Here is a 23,559-nt window from a genome sequence, read left to right as displayed (position 1 = left end):
CTTGTTTTCAATTGCAGATTGGTTCAAAATATATTCATTCTATCACGGGTATTTGCTTTTAACTGATGGATTATTATAAGAATTTGATAAAACCAACTTTTATGAATATTTATAAAAGTATTAGGTATTTTAATCAAATGACTATTACTATGTAATTGTCTGTTCAACATTACACTGATCGAATGATTAGTCTCAAATGTCCCATCAGAATGTGTAAAAGAAGAAAACTCTGTGTATTTTTGCTTATTCTAAACTGAAATGATATTGGTTCGCAAATGGTAGGGCTATAACAAGAATAGTATAATGGACTATTTATTTTTTTCAATATATGAATTATTCACAGGACTACTTTCTTGTATTTATAAAATAAAATTATAGTACCCTTTAAAATTAATGAAACAATTTGAATAATAAACAATTTGTATTCTTGATTTATTATTTTATTAATTTTAAATTGTACTATAATTTAATTTTATAAATAGACTATTCTATATAGTATATCTATCCTTATACTTATCTATATACTATCCTTGGGGCTATAAATATATTGGCAATAGTTGATGATCCAAACTTAAACAATAACCTTCGCTTCCGAACAAAGCAATTTTTATTTCTAATTTATTAAAATTTAAAATAACACATTTATTGTTTAAAATATCATAAAGAAGATTCAGTTCAACAAGAAAGTCTCCCGTTCCTCAACATGTTGGGCAAATTGGACAAATTTCAAAAAATGGTTTCTTTAGAATGAGTTATTGTGCTAGTAATATGAGCAAATTGTCAACCGGTCGAATCTTGTAGCAATTGGGTTGAATGTAGCCTGCAGTGAGAGTCACTTTATTCCGTCAGCATTCTTTATGAGTAACATACCTATTCCTCAGTAACAGATTGCTGACCGTTCTGGGTGAATCACACTGTAGCAGATATTATTGTCAGACAGAATTGGGCATGAGTAGCAGATGCTGTGGGTTACTGGGGTTCACTTCAACTCGTCAGCATTCCTTATAAATCTCACATGGATGGTTCTCATTCAACCAATACTGGCAGTTTGAAGTGAATCACTGGCACTCGGATATTAAATGTCACGTAGGACAGTGCCTGCCTGACTTGACCGCAGTCGACGACATTTCTCAATATCTCTTCGATTCGTGCTCCATCTCTGTTCGAAACCAAGCCACTAATTTCCCTCACACATCGTCAATTTTATCGGCTCTTCCACACACCAAAGCTATTTTATTGCTTCACACGTGTATCCTTTCACATCTGATCGTCCTTTGTGGGTCGTTTCTCTCTTCCTTGCATCTTATCTTTCCTTAATGACATCCTCACGACATATAATTTTTGTTCACCTCTTCTTATCACCAGAATTATTGGCTTCTGATCATTGCACCTATGTATGATAAATATTCTCCATAGATGAAATGAAATTGAGTCTTCTTCTATATTTTCACTCTTCTTCTCTTGCTCACAATATTCACTGGTTCATTTTTCCACCCTCTCATTATTTACATTTCTAGATCTCTTTTAAATTCACAATTAATCTCTAGTTTCTTTCTTCTTCCTCATCCTTTCTGTTTTCATTCTTTCTATCTTTCTCTTTTTCATTTCCTCTTCCTCCTCTTGAGTATTAAGTGTAAGACAGGGCCGACTGCGCCCTAACTTCGCCCTCCTAGTTGAAAAATAAAGGCAGTCATTCTATTCTATTCTCTTCTCTCTTACTCCTTTATCTCCTTTTTACACCTAATTCATCAAGTAGAATTCTATCATCATTTTTCTCTTTCCTCTTCTCTGTATCTTCCGTTTTTCTTTAATCCCTCAAGTAGGCTATCACTTCCTTCCTCATCATTCTCTTTTTCTCCTTGTTATTTATCTCCTCATCAACTCTCCCTTCCTTTTGATTGCAATCTACATAATTATATAATGCACTCAATCAATCAATTTCTTTTCTCTTCCTTTTTTTCCTTACCACGATCTTTATCTACTCGCTTCACTCCTCACTCTATTCATTTCCACCTCCTCTACACATATTCCTATCTCAATCTTCTCTCCTCAACTTTTTCCCATTGTTATTCCTCACTTTAAAACACTTGCACACCTTTATTTCTTACTATCTCTCCTCATTTATTAATGTTGCATTATTCATGTTCACCAACAACTGTCCTTCTTTGTCAAAACCAAGCTTTTTCTTTCCTTTATCACTCCTAATTATAATAGACCTCCCGTAGGTATCATTTTCTCGGCGAGGTACTCATGTTTTGCGGTTAATTCCTGTTCTCAGATGACTGTCATTCGATAACTGTTCTGACCATTTTATGAAATCTGTGGGTTTGAAGATGATTTTACGTCATTTTCCTTTTTCAACAAACCAGTATCTTGACTTTTGGTGTTTGGTTCATCTACTGGTTTAGTCTTTTTGGTTCATAAGGCCGCCAAATTCAGCCGTTTCAGAACCGAGCTTTATTTCGCAAGTATTTGTGCTGCGTTTATTGCAGCGAAGGTTGCACGCTGGACGTAGTTGAGCATTTGGCCGGCAGAGCGCAGCAGCTTGCCAACTATTCAATTTTCGTACACAGGCGAATTCACAGAGTGCAGCAGAATGACTGCTTCCAACTACCGTACACTTTGTTGCATTGTTTGTTACTTCGTTGAAACCTTGTAGAAACTTTCCATCATGTAATAATCCCTCATTCTTTAATATTATCTTGGAAATGTATTCTATGATAATCTGATAACAATTTAATTTTCCGTGAATATTGTAATCCACTGGCAGAAAGTCTTTATCCATGTTCCTTGTCCTTATCCGTATTGTTTTCCTTATTCATTATCCGTGTGAGACTCAAACTTCATTTAATTATTATAGGTGACTTTACATACCCCAGATCAAAATAGTTGTCAAGTTGAAAATTCTGTGGATTGAATCACAGTTAGATGGAAACATGCAGGGTCCAAGCTGTTGAGGTAATTTCCCTCATGTCATTTACATTCCTTATCTCAACGGTGATCAAAGATGCTTCAAGTGAGTAATAATGTTAAGAATAGAAATTTTTTCGTCACTTGAAGTGTGGTGATAGGGTGCAGCCGGCCCTCCTTTCTTGAAAGAGTATGATGAAGATTGAAGAACAATCAAACCAGATATTTACATTATGTGATAGCCAATATCTGAATACAAATGTCATTTCTCAACCAATATTAAAATCTCTTGTATCTGCCCACTCTAAACTGAATCTCAGATTGTGATCAATTTTATTTTGAATGAAAAAGACTAAGAAATTGTCAAAAACCACAGATTTATTGATACTTAGAAATACCGGTTTCGGTCATTACACCATTGTCAATCTCTGATAAAGAGTTTATCAGAGATTGACAATCGTAATCTCTGATAACAATCCCTGATCTCTGATTGACAATCTCTGATAAACTCTTTATCAGAGATTGACAATGGTTTTAATAACCGAAACCGGTATTTCTAAGTATCAATAAATCTGTGGTGTTTGACAATTTCTTAGTCTTTCTCATTCAATATGAATAATTACCACAATATCAACTTCTTAACTACACAAAAAATCAATTTTATTGATTCAGTCACATTAATTACCATCAGTTACATTCCCAAACAAAATTACTCATTTAGAAGAACCCAGCAATTTTCATTTTCCAAAAAATTAGAAAGTTCTCTTTAAAGAAAGTTTCCCATATGAGAGAAACAAAGGCCTATTATCTTTCAATCTGAAATGTACTTCCCCTCCACCTAATATTGATTCGTCGAATTAAAGACTTGTCACAATTGACTTTATCAGCCACTAGATCTCTCAAGAACATTCTCAATGGAGAGACTCGAAGGATAGAAGAATCGCCCCAAAAATAACAGTGAAACATACATGTAAAAATAAAAAAAATAACAGTGTAATGAGATGCATGAAGATAGGCCTACATGAACATGTATATGTCATATACGTCAAACCGCAAATAGCATGCGGTTCTCAGAAGATTATTCAAGTCCAATGTAATATCATACATTTTTTCAACGCCCCGATTTAAATTCTGAAACTGCACAACCTGAGGCTAGCTACAATTCGTACATAGTTGGGGCGGGTCACAATGTATGTTATTCGCAGCTCGAATTAAATTTACGATGCAATTTTAATTGCTGATTCATGGGCAGAGCATGGAAATTGAAACCGGTGCTCTCGTGCATCTCTGCATTTGCCCCTGGCTTGCCCATTTATGGGCCTCTGGTTACTAACCTAGCTCAACCAGGTACTTCTGATTAAAAAAATACAATTCAGATTACTACATGTGATTTATATAGGATATCCTGTACTTTCTCATAGTTTTTTAGGTTACTCTTGGACCGTTATCACTGACATGAATCTATCAATAATTTAATAATTCTATTATGAGTATCATCAATCATGTTTAAACAAATATTGATAAGTGAATTTATTCCATTATTGATTTGAAACTCATATGGAGAGGGTGATATATGTGCTCTCCAGAAAAATCCTATTTGAGAAACTTTTCTACACAAATTTATATTCAACTAATGCTTCACTTTTGTTATTGAAAGTTTTGTTCTTTGAAGATGAAAACGTTTATTTTTCTATACTCTGTGCTTATACTGATGAAATAGATGAAATTTGCCTATACCAAGGAAGGATTGGCTCTAGAAACTAAGAAGGCATTAATATACCAATGATAGTATTTCAAATTAAAATTCAAATTCAAATATTCTTGGATAAGTATGGAACATACTTTTCGTATTCAATAATAATAGCCTATTAGCCCTAATCTCACATCCTAGTTGATTTTGCTTGAAAAAAAAATGTGTATAATGAGCACCGAGGTGATAATTAATAATTTTGCTATCAAAGAGGGAGCAATTAGTTATGAAATCAGGAGTTATAAAAACTCAAATGTACAAACTGTATTATTATTCTATTTAAATCTGAAGAGAACGGATTTTGAAAGAGGTGATAATTCGTTTGCCAAGCTTCATATCACAATAAGCTGTAATCAGAAATACCATCACTGGAACAAGAATGAATATGTATAGAATGGTATTACGTATATGAGGATTCATTGATTAGGAGATTTGAACAGTTGAAAGAGCTCTGATGAATTCTGGCGATTAGGGGATTCCACGTAACGTTTTTTTCTCTAGGGGGAAAACACACTCGATAATGGGATGATAAAGTGGATTATTAGAGTAAGCCCGGCCAAGGCAATCCACGTGCTTCCGATCAGTTAATTATGATCTATTGTACGCTAGGTCAGTAAATGTAGCGATAGCCGGGCCCGATATGGTAAACAGTGTTAATAACAGTATTCCAATATCTAAGCCCCAAGGATATGCCATCAAATCTCCAGTTAATTGAACACAGCTAATATAATTTACCGGGCATTACCGCCTTAATCAGATCCATAAACCAAGATTGCAGCGGTAGCCCACTTAGTTGAGAACACTTCTGAATTATTATTGTATCCCATCGATGTGGAACCTGTGCTGAAAACTAGTAGGCTCCGAATTCGACTTATCTTTTGATTCTTTGTTGGAACATCTCTACTTGGTTATGATAAAGTAGGTTGATAAGAGTGGGTTGGGATTCATGAATGTGATCATAAAGTCAAGGATGATTACATCATTAGACCATATCGATTGCCTCGGAGAAGTGACGATATATTGGTGATCAATTTTGTTCTTCTAAAAATTTAGAATTATTTCTTCATTGTTTCATCATCATCCTTGATTGTACAAGCGTAATAAAATATCCATAGTACAGAATAACATTTTTCATTGAATCCTTCTTTTTGTTTGTTCTTTCAACTGGAATTTCAACTTTATTCAAACTATATCACAGAAGAACATAGTGGAAAGTGTTCTAATCAATAATTTATTGCAGAATTCATAGAGAATGGAAAAATTCAATGACAGCACATGAACAGAATAGTAAAAATTCAGAAAATAATGTAATTTCTCAAATATTTGATCTAAAGAATACAGAATAATGTTTTCCTCAATCTCATGAGAATGGAGTTTTTTAAGATTTATATTAACTACTAATAGTCCATATTCAATTGAAAAACTGTGAAAAATTCCCCAATAATAGTCCACAATAAGTGTTGATATCTGGAAATGCAAATATGGATAAATTTATCATGCTCATGATATGTATTTTTCAGAGCTCATTTGAATTGAATAAGCAGCTCGGAACTAATTAGCCTATTCATAAATATTTAAAGTTTCATGTCATATTTTAAAATGTGACTCGGCTTTGACTTTTATAGAAAATTCATTATTTCATCGAAGAAGACCAATTTTGTTCATTTCCTTTATTTTTCATAATTTATATTGCTTTTATTTGGATTACTAGTAATATTTGTCTAAATATATTCATGAGTGTACCTTTCTCCTATACTGTAATAATGCTCCCAAGTCTGCAAATGCCTCCAGTGATCATAGAATACAGTGGTGCGCCCTGTGCCACCGAAATATTCAGTTGAAAACATCAGTTATTCATAAGGCCGCTCCCCGAGTGATAAAAGATAGAATCATACTTTCCATTTCACTGCCTTTGCTCGCCACGAGAGGCAAACCTTTTATTTCCACGAACACTCACGTTTTCCCCAAACTCGGCGAATATGGAAATTGAAATTCTCCATGTGACACTGGCGAAATCCTCGTATATGAACGTGTCTGCCAGAATCAACTGGGATCTCGCATGTTATTTTATGACAATCGTCGTAATCGGCTGGGATTCTGCGCGAGATCTTAACAGTGGCTGAAAACTATCAGAACCCAACTTCAGTTTCAAATTTCTTGAAAAATAGCAATGAACAGTAAACGTTCATATCAATAAATTACATGATAATATATTTCAAGTTTTCAAAGTTGACAAATATCTCTGTGTAACAGAACATGTGTTCTGTAAACAGTCCTGATTTTATGCAAGAAGTTCAAATCATGATGGATAGGCTATTTCCAATCATTGAACTTGATAACTGAACTTCAAGTTACATAGAGTTAAATAGAACTTGAAGCTGAAGCTGAACTGAACTTCAAGTGACATAGAACTAAAGTACCAACAAGTATCATAAATTTTTAACATGAGCTGAGACATTGATAAGGTAGATAAAATATTATGCTATTCGAAGACTAAGAAAATATGGAGAAACAATGAATCTATAACTGAATCCATAATTATTGAATTCGTATTAAGAAGTCACTTTATGGAGAATTTGTTTAATCATAAATCATAAATCAAAAAATTAAATTTGATCATAGATTGATATTCAACATTTTTTCTGCTATATGACTTCATCAAAAATCTTACACCCTACATAATTCGAACCGTAATATTGAAAATAATACCTGGAACATCCCCAAATGCAACACCAATCATGCTACATCCCTACGACTCAATCTCAAAAAATGTTACATTGAGTTTGAGTTTTTCCGACGAGTAAGTACCAGATCATATTTTTAGAGCAAGATGGGCGGTAGCGTGTGAGCATGATAGAACAAGAGAACTGAAATTGATAGAGAGCAAGTGAGAGAGGAGAATGAGAGAGAGAATGAGTGAGTGGGTGAGGGAGACTTGTCACGACTCCTGCCGTGTGGAGTGTGTACCGCCCGGAGCCATGCCGATGATAGATAGGCTGCAAGATGGTCTTTTGACGTGGATATCGAAACTAGGAGATTCTTGTCAGAGGAATCTGGTTGCCTTCCGTTTCCAAATGTATTGTTCGACTGGGAATCGGTAGCCTGGTCCCAGCTCCCAGCTCCCAGATCCCAGCTCCTGTTACGATAATGATAAGAAATGCCGGTCTCACAAAAAACATATCTGTTGTAGAAGAACTCGAGATAATTTCAAAGAATCGTTTGCTAGAAATCTTGAAAGGGATCTTGATTTGCTCTTGAGTTATTATATTGATGAGTTATGATAAAAGATGAGTTACCGTATTCAGAAGTGAAATGAATCACTAACATGAACAACGTTATGAGCAATGGACAGGCCCACAGTTAATTGTAAACATCGTTCACAAACTATTGATTCCGGTATTATGTCTCCATTTGGAAAATCCAGCTTATGAAGAGCACCAACGAATTTTATAAAAAAAGGCGCGTAGTAAATAATACTCTGGATAACACAATTTTACTGGATGGAAAACAGACAATTTTCTGTTCCAGGATATTGTCAGATCATTCAAATTCATTGTCAGGTTTCTGAGTTGAGTCCGAATTGAAATATTGAGACAAAATTTTCCAGTTAGACTCCATGTTATTCTGCAAGGATTTACTTCTGAATGAAGCTGAGATTCAAAACAGAGAACAATTTAGAAGAAGTTAGTAGTAGTTGATTGTTTCCATTTCTTATGATGGTAATTGACTCAAATATCATCATTGAATAGAAAATAGAAGTGATAGTGATGTCAAAATTATTGTAAATAAACAAAATCTATCTCATCATTGGAGCCATTGAACTCAGCTATACAATCCATTCCGTTTATAAATGGACTAAAAATCTATGTTTACAGAAATTCAAAGGTTTCTGAGTTGAGTCCGAATTGAAATATTGAGACAAAATTTTCCAGTTAGACTCCATGTTATTCTGCAAGGATTTACTTCTGAATGAAGCTGAGATTCAAAACTAAGAACAATATAGAAGAAGTTAGTAGTAGTTGATTGTTTCCATTTCTCATTATGGTAATCGACTCAAATATCATCATTGAATAGAAAATAGAAGTGCTGGTGATGTCAAAATTACTGTGAATAAACAAAATCTATCTCATCATTGGAGCCATTGAACTCGGCTATACAATCCATTCCGTTTATAGATGGACTAAAAATCTATGTTTACAGAAATTCAAATGTTCAAATACCAGTTTCATAAAAAATAGCAATCTACACTTCTTCCATATAGTAGTGGAAAATCCTATTTTTACAGTGCTTTGAGAAGAAAATTCCTTTCTAGAAGTCAGATTTTCCCGCTGATTCTAGTGATTTGGCTCGGCGTGCTTGAACCAACCTAAACTCGCATCCAACTCAATTGTGAAGGCGGTTGACAGGAGTGGGGGAAGAGTCACCACTAAGGTGGTAGGGGGAGGAGAGGATTTCTCTACGACAACAGACAGGACTCAATTGCTCAATAAAACCTCCCATTGTGTGTCCCTCGATTTTCAACCGATCACCCAACTGCACTCTGAAAGAATGTCGAATAAAACTGGCGCCGAAATCCAGAAAATAAGTCCTTGCTTTGAGTTGACAAGAGACGCCGAGTGACGTCTCGAAACGCTGACGTCAACTATTAAAATGTAAGAAGGTTTTATTCAGAAGAGAACTATTGTACACTCCAGAATCTGGTTGTAGATTTTTAAATTGAACTATAAATGTTGTACCGTATACGAAATAGGAATCAAGCTCAAACTTTCATTGGAAGAGCTAACTTTTTAGTAGGAATATTATGTTATTGATTGGACCCAAATCAGATAACGAGTCGTCATCCGACTCGAAATCCGAAATCAGATTACAAAGTCTAAAATCCTATACACAGAAAAAACTCTCACTATACTGAAAAGAAGGAATCGGCGAATCCTCGGATCATGAAGAGAAATGAAGAACTTATTATTTCATCTGCGCTCAGACACAGCGACATAGAACGAAGTACTTCTAATTATTCCGTCACTTGATTGCTTAATCAGTGTGAAGCTTATAACGACTTCATATTCATGGCTCAATTCTTTTTGTTCTTTGAAAATAATTTTTCATGTTACGAGAAAAAAGCGTTGAGGTGTTCACATCTTTTTTCAACGCTGCTTCTTCTCATTCCCACCTAGCCGCTTGCTGCCCGGGGCCCAATATGCTAATCAGACAGCATAAGTTTTAAATCCACTAGTTGAGAAAAATTAATCTCAAACAAAATCTATGCTTTGGCCTCACGCAATCACATTGGAGCCGCCTTGGCTTTCTCAAACATTCTGCTACACACCAATCGACGCATCTGATAACTCCCAATATCGAATTCCAGGTTATTCACACTCGTTCCACGAATATTCTCTAACATGTTCGGAAATTTGTTGAGATCAAATCAGAACAGGGAAAGATCACCTACGAACCTTGAGGTATCGCGTGGTTCTGTCACACTCTGTGGGAAGAAACATTCGTTTTTGAATTGGCTCATCACAATTATTATTAGATGAATTTTTAACAGAATAAGAGAACTGAGACTTGGATAATGAAATGATTAAAATATCTGTAGTTCTTAGGGGTTTCAAAGGCCTCTACTGAACCCGTAAAGCTCTGTAGTCGGAAAAACAATGAAATGGCTATTTATTAATTCTTGTTTATACATTAAATTTCCAATATTCATATAGTGAGGTCCACGTTATAATGGCAGTGTTTAATTTGCAATCGTATTGCTATCCTTGTCTATCATTCAACAAAGCGGATAGCGCTATGTCTTTCTCGCTTTGCTCCGTTTGCCAGATTGTATTTTAACAATGTAGAATTGATAATTAATTAACAAAATATATCTTAGTTATGAAAATTCATTATGAAGTTATTGAAAATATAATTTCTTGCCTAATAGTATATAATTATAACCGTTAATACTACATCAATAAACCTGTATCAGCTACCAACTATAAAAGGCATTGACAAAACTGAGGATCGGTAAAGTTGCTCTCCTATTTTTCTCCACTGCCATTATAACGTGAACCTTACTATAGGTGTAAAATGCTGTTTTCCAAAAGGATCGTATCATGAACATTGATAATAATAGTCTCTATTATATTTAGTTTTGCATAGCTTTTGTTCAATAATTATTGTTGTCACAGTTACTGTTATTCCACTCCAGTGATGCTCCTATTATCTCAGAGTGTTGTTTGAATAAAATATCAACGATCCAAGCAATTGAAAACAAAGCTATTTATTGATGAATTGAACTTATGAATTACATACACGTGATTCGTTTGATGGTTATTTCATTGAATTTTATTTCGTGACTCGTTTAATGCACTTAATTCTAGAAATTTATAATTATTATAATAAAGAGCATCAAATCAGATGCAAAAGTCTCTCATCCACAAATCTAAGGAATTCAGAAATGAAAAGGAATTCAGAGAAGCAACAAAATGGTTGAATGAAGTAAAATAGCCATGGTAATCGTATGAGAACAAACTAACGAGACCAATAAGAGTGATTGTACATCATAAGACTCTATGTTTTATTTTGGAAATTTCTCATTACAAAGTCAAAGTAGGTACGGAATAGATCGATCCTTAGAAAAGGAATAGATCGAAACTTAGTTGCAGAACAAAATAATTTCTGAGAACGGCGAGGGTGGTCGAAGATGGGTGTACACTCTCTGTGTGGTTTCAAAGTGGGAAAAAGTTTTCTCAAACTATGTAGTCTGGTCGGTTGAAAGGAGTTGATAGTATCCTGATTAGTAGCAAACCTGTTTCTATCTTCATCTTGTAGTTGCAAATACAATCTCTATAGCTATACTTACCTCAATCTGTCAGCATACCTCATAACTAACACCATCGCTTCACATCGAACCAATTCTGACAGTTCAAAGTGAATCTCACAGTAGGTAACTGCAGACTCTGAACGTTGTTCGGAAAACTTCTAATCTGGCGAGCGAAGAAGACTCACACATTGATTCAATTAGTTTCCAAGCTTCTTCATGTTTTTCAGTAGAAATCTTCTTAGTGTAGGAGATAAATCTTGTATTTCTTTGATAAGCTCGATGAATTACAAAATGTGATGTCAAGTCGGGAAGTTGAAGGAGTCTTTTTTCTAGTTTCTGTAGCTCGTCTGTAGTTTCTTAGTAGCTCGGATTCGGAATCTTTAGAAAATGTGCTTACCTGAACTGCTATCTTTCAAATTTCCAGTTACCGGTAACAACTTACTGACTCTTTTTCCTTTTTCCTTCGTCCTGGTACCCCCAGAAGAAGGGAGTTTATTATAGAAAATATAACAAACAAAAATGAAAATACACTCATAAAAAGAAATCTTACAAACAAAACAAATGAAGAATAATAAAAAAGGCAAGAATGACAAAAGATGAGAAGATTCCCTTTCAATGGAAAATTTCAAATATTATAAACCAGACGAAATATAAATTCTCCAAAACCTTCTAAAGAAGGTTTGACTGGAGGAGTCAAGTTTTACATTATATTAAAAAAAAAACATAGAAAGAGTACATTGATATAATCAATCAGTGATCCCAAAATAAATAATTTTTCAATTCAAATCATATCAAAAGAAAAATAGTTGTCAATCTTGAGTAGGAAAAAAGTAATTGATAATAATTCATTTAATTGTATTGTGTAGCAATATGTAGCAATAAAATAATAGAACAATGGGATTTCAGTTGCTGCTTATCACAAAAAAACATACACAAGAAAAAAATATAAAAAAAGAAATAATTTATGAAGATCATTCAAATTCACTCAAATTATTCAACAGAAAGTGTTTCATCTGGCAACTTATTTTCAATTAAATCATCTGGCAACTCATTGAAAATAGTTGGTACAAGATAACTAAGTTCACATTTACCATGATAATTATTGTATTCGGGCACAATAAACCTCTTATATGCTGCACCTTGTCTTCGCTCATGCAAAATTCTACTTGACATTTTATAGTTATTAGAATAATAATTATTTAATAAGATATCATATCTGAAAAGCTCGTTTACAGGAAGAATGCTATATTTTTTAAACAAATTTGGCTTAGGGTAACTCTCTTGTTTTGATTGAACTATTTTCAGCAAGGAATTTTGTAATCTCTTAACTCTATCAATTTCATAGGCACTTGCATTACCCCAAACATTGACACCGTATCTTACTACGGATTCAGCTTGGGTTTTATAAAAAAACTATCAATGTCTTCTTTCAGACAGATCGCTGTAAGTTATATGAACCAAATAGACATGAGCGAAGACGCTGGCATACACTATCAATGTGAGGACCCCACTTTAAACAATCATCAATGAAAATACCAAGATACTTTTGAATTGTAACTTGTTTGACCTTTTCATTACAAGTACAAGGAGTTCCAAAGTTATTCTCATGTAGACAATTTAAGGAATGCATAGTAATATTAGTGGACTTTGAGGTTTGACGTGGCGGTCTCATATGCATACAAGTGTTTTTTTTTTTTTTAATTCAAAGTCAAGCCATTATCATGGATCCATCTTTGCATTCTATCTAAGTCTCTTTGTAGCAATATTCTTGCTTCATCAAAACTTGTGTGGCTGGCTACCATAACTGTGTCATCAGCATACTGAAATATTTTAGTTTCCTTTGAAACACCAATCATTGTGATTACTGACACCAAATAAAGCAATGGTCCAAAATTAGAGCCTTGTGGCACACAAGGTCGCGTTGGAATCCAAATTGAGCTGAAGGGATTAAATTGTAATTTTTTAAATGCGTAACTAATTCATTACAAATATACTTTTCAACAATCTTATCAGGTGAAGAAAGTATTGAAATAGGCCGTTAGTTAGAGATTTCTGATCTGGATCCATTTGTGAAAATCGGTCTTATTATGGAAGTTTTCAATTTATTTGGAACTTTACCTTCCTCTAATGATAAATTGATTAATCTTGTGATAATCGGTATGAACTTGATACTGTGATTTTTTATATCAGACATCAAAATATTATCAATCCCTGGAGATTTATTTGAACTCATACTTCTGATGATATTACCTATTTTTAATTCATCTGCATCAGGTAAGTCAAAGCTAGGGACATTAACATTGGTATCATTATCATTCGCTAAATATATATTACTATAAATAATATAAAAATAAATAAATTTGATTAATAATTACTATAAATAATATAATAAATCATATCATACTGAGAAATCTATCATTGAGTGATATACTAAATTTTCTTGAATTAATTTCGACATGTTGTGATATTTCCAGTAGTACCTATCATCAATCCTTCATCTTTTGTTTAATTCTCCTGGAAACTGGAACATTCTCACGTTAATACGAAAAATATTTTTATTATTAATCAGAATTTATCGAAACAAACCGCAATAAGAATTGAAAAAACATTACAAATATTTTCAATTTTCTTGTGACCGAGCAATTCTAATGTATATCTCTCTTCAAAGTACTTCAACATTTGAAACTATAGTCATAATTATTATCAATAGCTATAATCACAATGGGTGTAACTGACAAAATTTCATAAAGTGATGTTTCAGTGTAAAAACTTTGGTAGAATGGTTCTCTACCTAGTAGTGACATCTGTGTTTGAGAGTTCGCACTATTTTATAAAAATAGTTCTATTTAATAAGAAAATAGTGCAAACTATCAACCACAGATGTCACTACTAGGTAGAGAACAATAAATTCTACAAACGTTTTTACACTGAAGCATCACTTTATGAAATTTTGTCAGTTGAAAAGTTTTTAGAGGAACCCATTCTATAACTTGTTGAGCTCTAATGATGATGTTCTTTTCTTGCAAATGTACGAACAATAATTGACAATAGCATACGCGTAATTTTTCATTCTAAATAGGATCCCCAATGAAGCCTACTGTCAAATTGTTAGAGAAACATTTAGCTGTTTCCAAAATTTTCGCCAACTCTGCATAATATTAAAAGTTGCTGGTTTCAAAGATTACAATACTACAGTTCATGAGAGAGTTCTCCAACCCAGGAGGTCACTAGTTTAGTTACTGACGACAGATATTTTGATAGCAATGAAACTTGTGAAACATAATTCGTGAATAACACCACAAAACCTAATGAAATCCATGTATAAGAATGTTATCCAATGGACATGAATCTTTCAAATAAAATAATATTGTATGATCTGAGATAGCTCATCAAATTCTAATAATAATTTGGTTGATATTGTCAATTTTGACGGAAAATGAGTTCAATCCTCATTCTACCTAACATTTCTGTATCATCCTCACTTCTCATGTTCACTTCTTAGACGTTTGTGAATATTATCAGGTGAAAAATACAGTAAAGTGTGATAATGGTGTCAGCAGCCGAGTCGAAAGTGTTTCCCTGGAAGACGTCCTGCATGATAAATGTTGTTATTACTTTTCGTCGAGCTCGTAAATCGTGTACACCGGCTTATGCGACGTGTTTCACTTGAAACTGTCAGTTTTCACTATAAATGAAACTAACACTTCCCATTCAACGGATGCTGGCTCGAAGTTGTTCCGGCGCGTAAAAGGGGTGACTATAAATATTGATAATGCGTTTAAATTAGGGCCTTCTAATTGCAGGGCACTCTTGTTTGCTTTCATTTTGCTTTTGACAAGACCTAAGCTGCCCTTTTCCCTGTCCCCAAGAGAAGGGTCTGATATCACAGAAATTATCAGTTATATTTCAACATCTAATAAATCACTACACGATATCCGGCTTATATATACACCCACTTACACCCTATATACTTATATATACGTTGTTCTTCACCTGTTCCGACTCATATTTAACCTCTCCAACATTTCTTAGCCTTTTTCGACAACAGTATCAGTTTGAACTGTAATTTGATTTTGAAAATGGAAGATAGTCACGGCAATAATAGTCTTTAACTCTTCTAAGCAATACGATACAGCAGTTCTGAGTAATCCTAATGTGTAAGTACGATACTTGTCCAGATATTCCTCGACCTAATAATATATTGTTATGTGGCTGGCTAGCTTTTCTCACGAGAATATCATAAGATTCCAAACGGGATATTAAACTCTTGTTTACAATGTTTCAAATGTTGTTAAGTTGTTGGTTACAACCATCGTGGATAGTCGATTAAATACGGAGAAACTACACTTTCCAATTAGAAAATTGAAAGGCGTTATGAATCATGTGCGTTATGATACCTGTTGAAATTGTTATTGAATTTATACTGCAGCTTCGGTTATCGTATTTCAAGAAGGCCTACGGAATCAATAGGTGGGATATTTGAATTTATTACAAGCTCCCATTACATGGGCTCTTGTTGTGGATGGAAAAAGAAGTACTTCTTGTTCCATCCTTGTTGTACTTACAATAATTATTATCAACTCGCAGACGATTTGTAGCTACAGTACATTAGAGTGTTTATTAGTTGGTAGCAAACACACGTATAGGCCTATGTAGCACCTCAACTAAGGACTTACAGCTCCTCATATGCTCATTCATATATTTTCTTCGCCACCAAACCCTTTAGATAGTTTTATTCTTATTACTTCAACTCAAGATTGACTCAAACTTTAATACTATAGATTCTGTTCAAAGGTTCTAAGAGAATTCAATGATGATCAGGAAAATGTAGGATGATTTCAATCAGATCAAAAAATTTCTTGGATCTTCAGATGGAAATTACTGAGATATTGCAATTATTCAGATGCTAATGAATTAGTTATTATTATTAAACGAAAATCCAAATTAAATGCTGTGATTTGGACTGAAGCAAGAAGTCTTCGGGATGAATTACAGCATTCAATTTGGATTTTCGTTTAATAATAATAATTAATTCTTGGATCTTTATTGTTCATGAAATTCATGAACTTGAAAAATGTGTTATTCATCTATTGGTTCACGAATAAATCTCATTTTATTTTCACCCGATCGATTATTTATTTCTACTACAATTGACAAAGCTCTATTAACAATATAGTTCCGAAGACGATATGAGATGTTGGGGTATCATTCTAACCTTAATCACTATCAATCATTTATTGAAAAGTAGACTATTCTATGGTATCAGATTCATGGCGGTCTTTCAATTCCATTGCATACTTTTTAGTCAGCTCATAAATCAGGAACTAAGATTATAACACCCATTTCATCAACTAGAAGTACCAATAATGATGACAAAATAAATTACTCCTTCAATTCATTTTGCCAACCGCACAAGATAAATTGAATGCAGCGAGATTCTTCTAAATAGCAGTGACTCATCCAGCATGATTGCAGGAAATGCAGGCGCCTGTTAACAGAGCTCCCTTTGATGTCTGCCGATTTTTATCAGTTGCACTGCAATTGAACTCTATTTAAAGGCATTTGCATCACCACATCACCCCATAACACATTCAATCGGCTATTTCGCACAGCCTATTCCCACTTCTATGGTACATTAATGTTTAAATACATGTATATTTAATGTAAATCATGAGCTGACAGGCAATGTGAATTGTTGTAGGTGATGGTGTGTGGTAATTCAAATTATGTGTATTGAAAGGCTTGCGATGAGGAAATTGCAATTCAATACAAACCTGTTTGAATTCACCTGATTAATTATATGGGATCTATTGATACAAATAGAAATGATTGTGTGTTTATCTAGATGGGGTTGCCTTTACAATCAAACATCTATTCATCCAGACTAGGCTACATAATGTATGCCTCTATGTCAACGAAAAATACAGTCATATTGTTGATTTTTAGTTTGAAATTATACACACCAACAAGTTTATTACATCGATTTATGTTTAGCTTCACGTGAAGGTACCCAATAATCGCATCAATGGTATTCATGACGGAAAAGGCATACATCAGGCTCATCTCAAATACAAAATTTTTACAAACTCTTGTACAGTTTATCAAGCTTTTTACAATATTTTTCAAGCTAGCAATGATTTTATCACAAACGAGCACTCTCTTTTATCCTTGATACCACTCATCATAACTATAAGAGAAAAGAGCTTACGCCAACGAACTTATGAATACAGTATTTCTTATGAAATCATGTAGTTTGTAGATGGTATCTCTAGCTCAATAATCTGAAATCTGGATTTTAAGAGTATATCAAGAGATTGACTTTGTAAATTGAAGTATTTATTCGAGGAGCAGCAACGAGAGTTTTGGTCTTGATCCATTTATTGTTTTTTAAAGTGCTGATAAAATGGTTGATGAATCAATTGATATTTGAAATCTCGAACTCATAAACAGAACCGACAATGGATCTTGATCGGGTGATATTATCTTTTTGGTCTTAAGAAATTTTCTTATCTCTCAAATGCTGAATAGTAATAGCTCTCTATAAACAAAATAAATTTTCTACTCTTCTCTAATCGAGTGATAGCGGTATGGTTCAAATACTTCGAAAATCCCTTTTTCATCACCATGTTCTGTTTAGACTCAAAGAAGTTGGTACAAACCAGTCTGGTCACAGAATGTGATAACTTCAATATGAATCTGATAAGTATGACTGTCCCAACGATAACGAAAGTACGTGTGTTTATTTTCAAGTATTGGCAAAGGAAATACACCACCAAACAGCCATTGCCTCCTAGTGGCAGAGTTTGAAATCAATTCATTGTGAGTCATTGACCAATATTTTAACGAGAGTAGACGTGTCTATTTTCAAGCACTAGGCAAGCGACATTCACCACCCAGTAGCTTCTGCTACCTAGTGGTAGAGTTCGGAAATAACTTGAAAGTGAATCAGGAGACGAGAAGGTGTGTCGTGTCTATTCTCAACTATTGGACAAGAGTTGGGATACCACCCAACAGCTACTGCCACCTAGTGGCAGATTTTGGAAATGAATACTATTGGCCAATCAAAAGAGAGGAGGCGTGTCTTATGTCAACGATTGGCCAAGTATGACATGGTCCAACAGCTATTGGTATCTAGACTGAAACGTTAAATGGAAGTTAATTGTGATTAATGTATTTAATAATGAAGCTTATTGTTCTTAAGGGGTTTGCGTCTCTTAGATTATCACTTAGGCCTATTATAAACTGGGAAACCAAACTATTTCCAGCAACATATTTATGTTCATTAAGAATTTCACGATAAGGAAATACCATAATATTGGCGTATGGTTTTCTGTGCTATTATCATCTCTAATACTGGGAATCGTTTTCATTTTCCGGAAATCATCATAGTAATCATAATAGCCTAATAGAACAGTTGTAATTAAAACATTAATAAGATTATAAAAGTTTCAATTTCAATGTCCAAGCTCTTTGAGGATTTCAAAAACAGACTCCGTATCGTATTGAATGCAATTTTATTCTATTCATCCCGGAGTGCAGTAATAAAGTCTTATCTAGAAAATAGGAGTGTCTCGATGAACCAATTCACAATCAATGTAAAATCTCCTTCATTTACTCGATAACTATTCCACAAAGAAAATGACGGTAGGTTTACTTGATACGTGAATTTACTTACTAATAGGCTATGCTCGTAGATACTTTTCAGTTCAATACTTCAAATTGCAAGATACTATTCCATAATTTAACCATAGATAACATTCAATTGCAAAGTATGGTAAGTAATAAGAAATCTTAGGTGTGGTCCCTATTATATAAAACTTGAATACTCTATTATTTTTTTGTGATAACTGCATATACTTTTTATCTTTTCAATAATTACTCTTGATACCTGATATTTTACTCATGGTAATATTGTAAAACAAAATGTCACTTGCTTTTGCCTGAGGATGGAGTCACTTAGATAGGCAATTGAATGACTATCAACATTGTAATAGCCTTGCAAGGATAGAATGTCATTGATTGAAGGCAGAATAAAAAGTAATGAGCAAATTGGTATCGGTCCTCTGATCGAAGGGTACGGAAAGTGTGAGAGAAAGAGACAGGGTGAGAGAGAGAGAGTGTGTGAGTGAAGGTGGCTTTCAATCGATCGACTGGGTGGTTTTGAGTTGCCGGTGGTTGCTAATGGTTGCAGCTCTGCTAACCTTATCTTGCCGGTAATTGCTCCATACGCTATTTTACTTGCACTCCTTCCATCAACATTTTTGTACGCTTTTCCTTCTTCAGCTCCACCTGTATTTCTTACTCTGATTTTCTTTCCCAACTTCTAGCTTCATTTACCTCTCGATTTCTATCCAAATTGCGTCTCCTTCCATCTCTTTCTCTCCCACACACTGTGGAAATACGGTAATCCGAAATATTTTAAAGATGATTTCAAATTTGTTTCTGAAGGTAGGAGGATAGATGCTTCACATACTAGAACCGGAGAAAGTACTTTAAGGATACCCAATCATCGAACTACTATTTTCACAAAATCCTTTCTAGTTAGTGCCTGTCGAGCATGGAATGCACTTCCGGTTACTATCAGGTCCATCGAGAGCCGAGCGAGCTTCATCCTGACTTTAAGAAAATATCTTAAATTTATAATTAATTCTCTTTATCAATTAATTTTTTTGAAAGACAGTGAAATGCAGAACAAGAATAGTTCCAAGTTCCATTTATTGGCCAAGGTCGATAGGTCTGTAACAACTTTACCTATTATTTTAATGCTTGTTCTTGTTCGTGTAGCAACTTTATTTATTATATTAACGCTTGTTCTTGTTCGTACTTTCCGCACATTTCTCCCACTATGCTTGATCCTCTTCATTATATTCTTACTTTTTTCACAGTTCTTGCATAGACACATTTTCCCCACCCATAAAATAGGTCGAAACAACCACATTAACTCAGCCTACCACATTCCTTATTCTCCATGCCATTTGAATAATTTCATCTGCTCCCAAACGTTCCCTTGGATCTCCACAAAACTCACAATAGGCAATATATTTTTATAAGCAAATTTCAATACAATCATAAAAAAGTTCAAGATAACAATCTCACTCACACGGCTACAAAAAATGTGTCGAATGAAATTTTCTGGAAAGATTCCCAACATAAGAATTATTGACTGTATGTGAGGTCGTCCAATTATCATTTCAAGTATCATGTCACGGCCTAGGATAATACAATTGCGCCAAGTGGATAATATCATCACTATAATCACCCAGCCACCCCCACAGCCTGGCTGCATAAAATTATAATAACCGAGCTGGCAATAGTACCAATGCATACAGCAAACAAGTTTATTATGGCCTAGAATTCAGGTTTTATTTTCAATCGAACTATGTGTGTGCTTCAATAATGCAAATATCTATTTTAGGTGCGTCACTCCCACACAAGCAGCACTAATAAAGACATCTCACCGCTTCGTAAACTTATGAACAGATTTCCAAGATTTGCAGAATCATTTTTCATTAGCATCAGAACTGGTTTTCAATCTTGGGAGAGTAGGCCTATCTCATTTCCATTCCAGTTAGTTGATATTCGGCTAGTTGAGCTACATAACTGTTTCGTGGTGTTCTAGTAGTTGATAGGAAATGCCTACGTGAGTGCAGGTTAAAAATGGGTTTCCAACGAGAAATTATCATCCAGAAGAGTCAAGATTCGGTCAGTGACAAAAGAGACTGGAAAGCCAAAAATGTTAAAAGTATCGATTCAGATTCAGGAGGATGGGGTGATCTGCACCCCAAAGTCTTGTTTCTAGTGCATTTTTCCGATGAAATTATATTCGATGGGTGAATCCCTAATCTTTTGGATATTATGTAAAAAATTATAAAAAAACTTTCATTATTTTTTAATCAAATATCAACAATTTGTATTTTGATTCACGAAATAATCGAGAAGAAAATGCACCAAAAATTGTCGGAGAGATTGAAGATGAGTACTCTAAAATTATTTCAAAATGTATCAACTATACATGTATTCATGCATTTGATAGGGGACAATGTTTAAGGGGATGTATTCATTCAGCAACACCAACACTGATGTAAGACATGAAGGCTACGATATTATCGTTTCTGTCTTTTCCTGTATTCACTTTCCCTGCCCTACTGTCATTATAAGTTGACCTTAATTACTATTTAAAAATCTTCTGTTAATGCTCTAAAAAATACGGACCTGAATATAATTAGTAAAATCTGAATATACTGAATTACTGAAGTGTGATACAGTATTATGAATTTTTTCCACAATTGAGAGATGATAATTGTTTCATAGGTAAGGTGAATTCATGTTCAAATATATAGAGTTCATCCAATATCACAATTCACTGCTGCATAAAGACTTAGATCACCGTAACATCATTTGCTCGTCACTTGAATCTTCATTATCGAATCAAATATAAATAAATGCATTATCATAAAATATATTGTCAAATCGGATGAAAATATGATAATTTGAGTTCAATAGTTAATTATGAATATGGTGGAGTTATCGTGGACTAATTCAGGAACGATATTCACATTGATCTTTATCATCATCCCTCAATTTGAATGAAAATTGGAATTTGCCTTGATAAACAAATCCAATTCAACCAGAAAGTTGATAAATTACATAAACTACCAATGAAATGAATCCTCCCATATCAATTGCTAACTTATAGATTGAGTAATTTTATTTCTTGCAATCGATTCCACGGAATGCAACACCATTAAAAACCAATTTCATGTGGTTTAGCATTAGAAGGCAGTATAGACAATCGAATCGCAGCACCTAGTTTATAGGTGCGATCAGACTAATTCAGAGGCAATTTCAATGCAAATCCGGTGTCCGCCTCACTCCTATAATGACTGGATCGGGTTACCGTAACTAATGCACGGCGATTGCGCTTTGGTAAATAATAATAAATTTATCCGGGGACATGCTACTCGATTAGCGTCGCTGATAAGAGTCTTTGATGTGGTCAGAGTAGAAGATGGCCGCTGATTGTGGCTTCTCAATGGCAGCCCTATTAGGGGTGATCTGATCTACAATGTTGTAGGAGATTGTTATAAGCGACGGGGAGATCATCTTCTACAATGTTCGGCAGATGGAATGTATTTGAGGAGAATAAGAAGCAGACTGACCTGTGGAGAAGTAAGAAGTAGACTGAGACAGAGAGAAGAGTTGAGAGATATGGCTGGAAAAGTGGAAGAGAAAGAGAAGAACAAGAAAAATAAGAGGAAGGAAAGAAAAAAAAAGAAGTGGATGAAGAAGAAGAAGAAGAAGAAGAAGAAGAAGAAGAAGAAGAAGAAGAAGAAGAAGAAGAAGAAGAAAGAAGAAGAAGAAGAAGAAGAAGAAGAAGAAGAAGAAGAAGAAGAAGGACAAGGAGGAACAGGATGAGGTGAAAAATAGGAGAGGGCATAAAGGAAACTAAAAGGAGGAGGAAGGGAAATGGAGGATGATGTAGAGAAGAAGGGAAGGAGGAACAGAAGATGGAGAGTAGGAGCTGAAGGAGGAAAAGGGAGATGTAATGAAAGAGGTAGAGCAATGTGAAGAGTAGTGGAACTATTCTAAATACAATACTATTCTATTATAGAAAATGAAACTAAATTATATAGAAAATGATGTAGAAACATTCTATTCATCAGAAGAATAGAACAATGATGAAGGTCAAAAAAACACAAGTAAGAAAACATTTTTCAGAAGAGGGAAAACAGTATGGAAACAAGAAATGAGGAATAAGAAGATAAAGAGGTAGATGGGGGAGAGAAAGATAGAGGTAAACAGGGTAAGGGAGAAGGGAAGAAGGTATTGGTCGATAGAACGATAGCATATGCGGGTGAAAAAAGCAAAATATCAATTTGAATTAATTCCATAGTATGATTCATATGATGATTCATGATATTCCTAATAGAAATGTTTTGTTTTTCTAATGCATTGATTTTGCTTACTACCTTGATCATGAAATGAGTAGCTCTGTTCTGCTGCTTCTAACAATGACCTCTAATTTCACTCATACAATATTGACGAATCTGCTAAAAGAATACGAAGTTACCACACATAGCTGATAAAGATA

At 34.2% G+C, this 23,559-nt stretch overlaps 1 protein-coding gene across 1 annotated transcript in view; it reads left to right on the top strand.

The window, feature by feature from the left end:
* The window catches only part of LOC111049685 (thrombospondin type-1 domain-containing protein 4), a 488,755-nt gene that overhangs the window by 309,823 nt on the left and 155,373 nt on the right, over nt 1–23,559 (top strand). The gene's annotated exons all lie outside the window — the stretch shown is intronic.

This window comes from Nilaparvata lugens, chromosome 2, assembly GCF_014356525.2.
Source record: "Nilaparvata lugens isolate BPH chromosome 2, ASM1435652v1, whole genome shotgun sequence".
Classification (NCBI taxonomy): domain Eukaryota; kingdom Metazoa; phylum Arthropoda; class Insecta; order Hemiptera; family Delphacidae; genus Nilaparvata; species Nilaparvata lugens.
The sequence above is the reverse complement of the archived record's forward strand: the minus strand, read 5'-3'. Positions and strand labels throughout refer to the sequence as shown.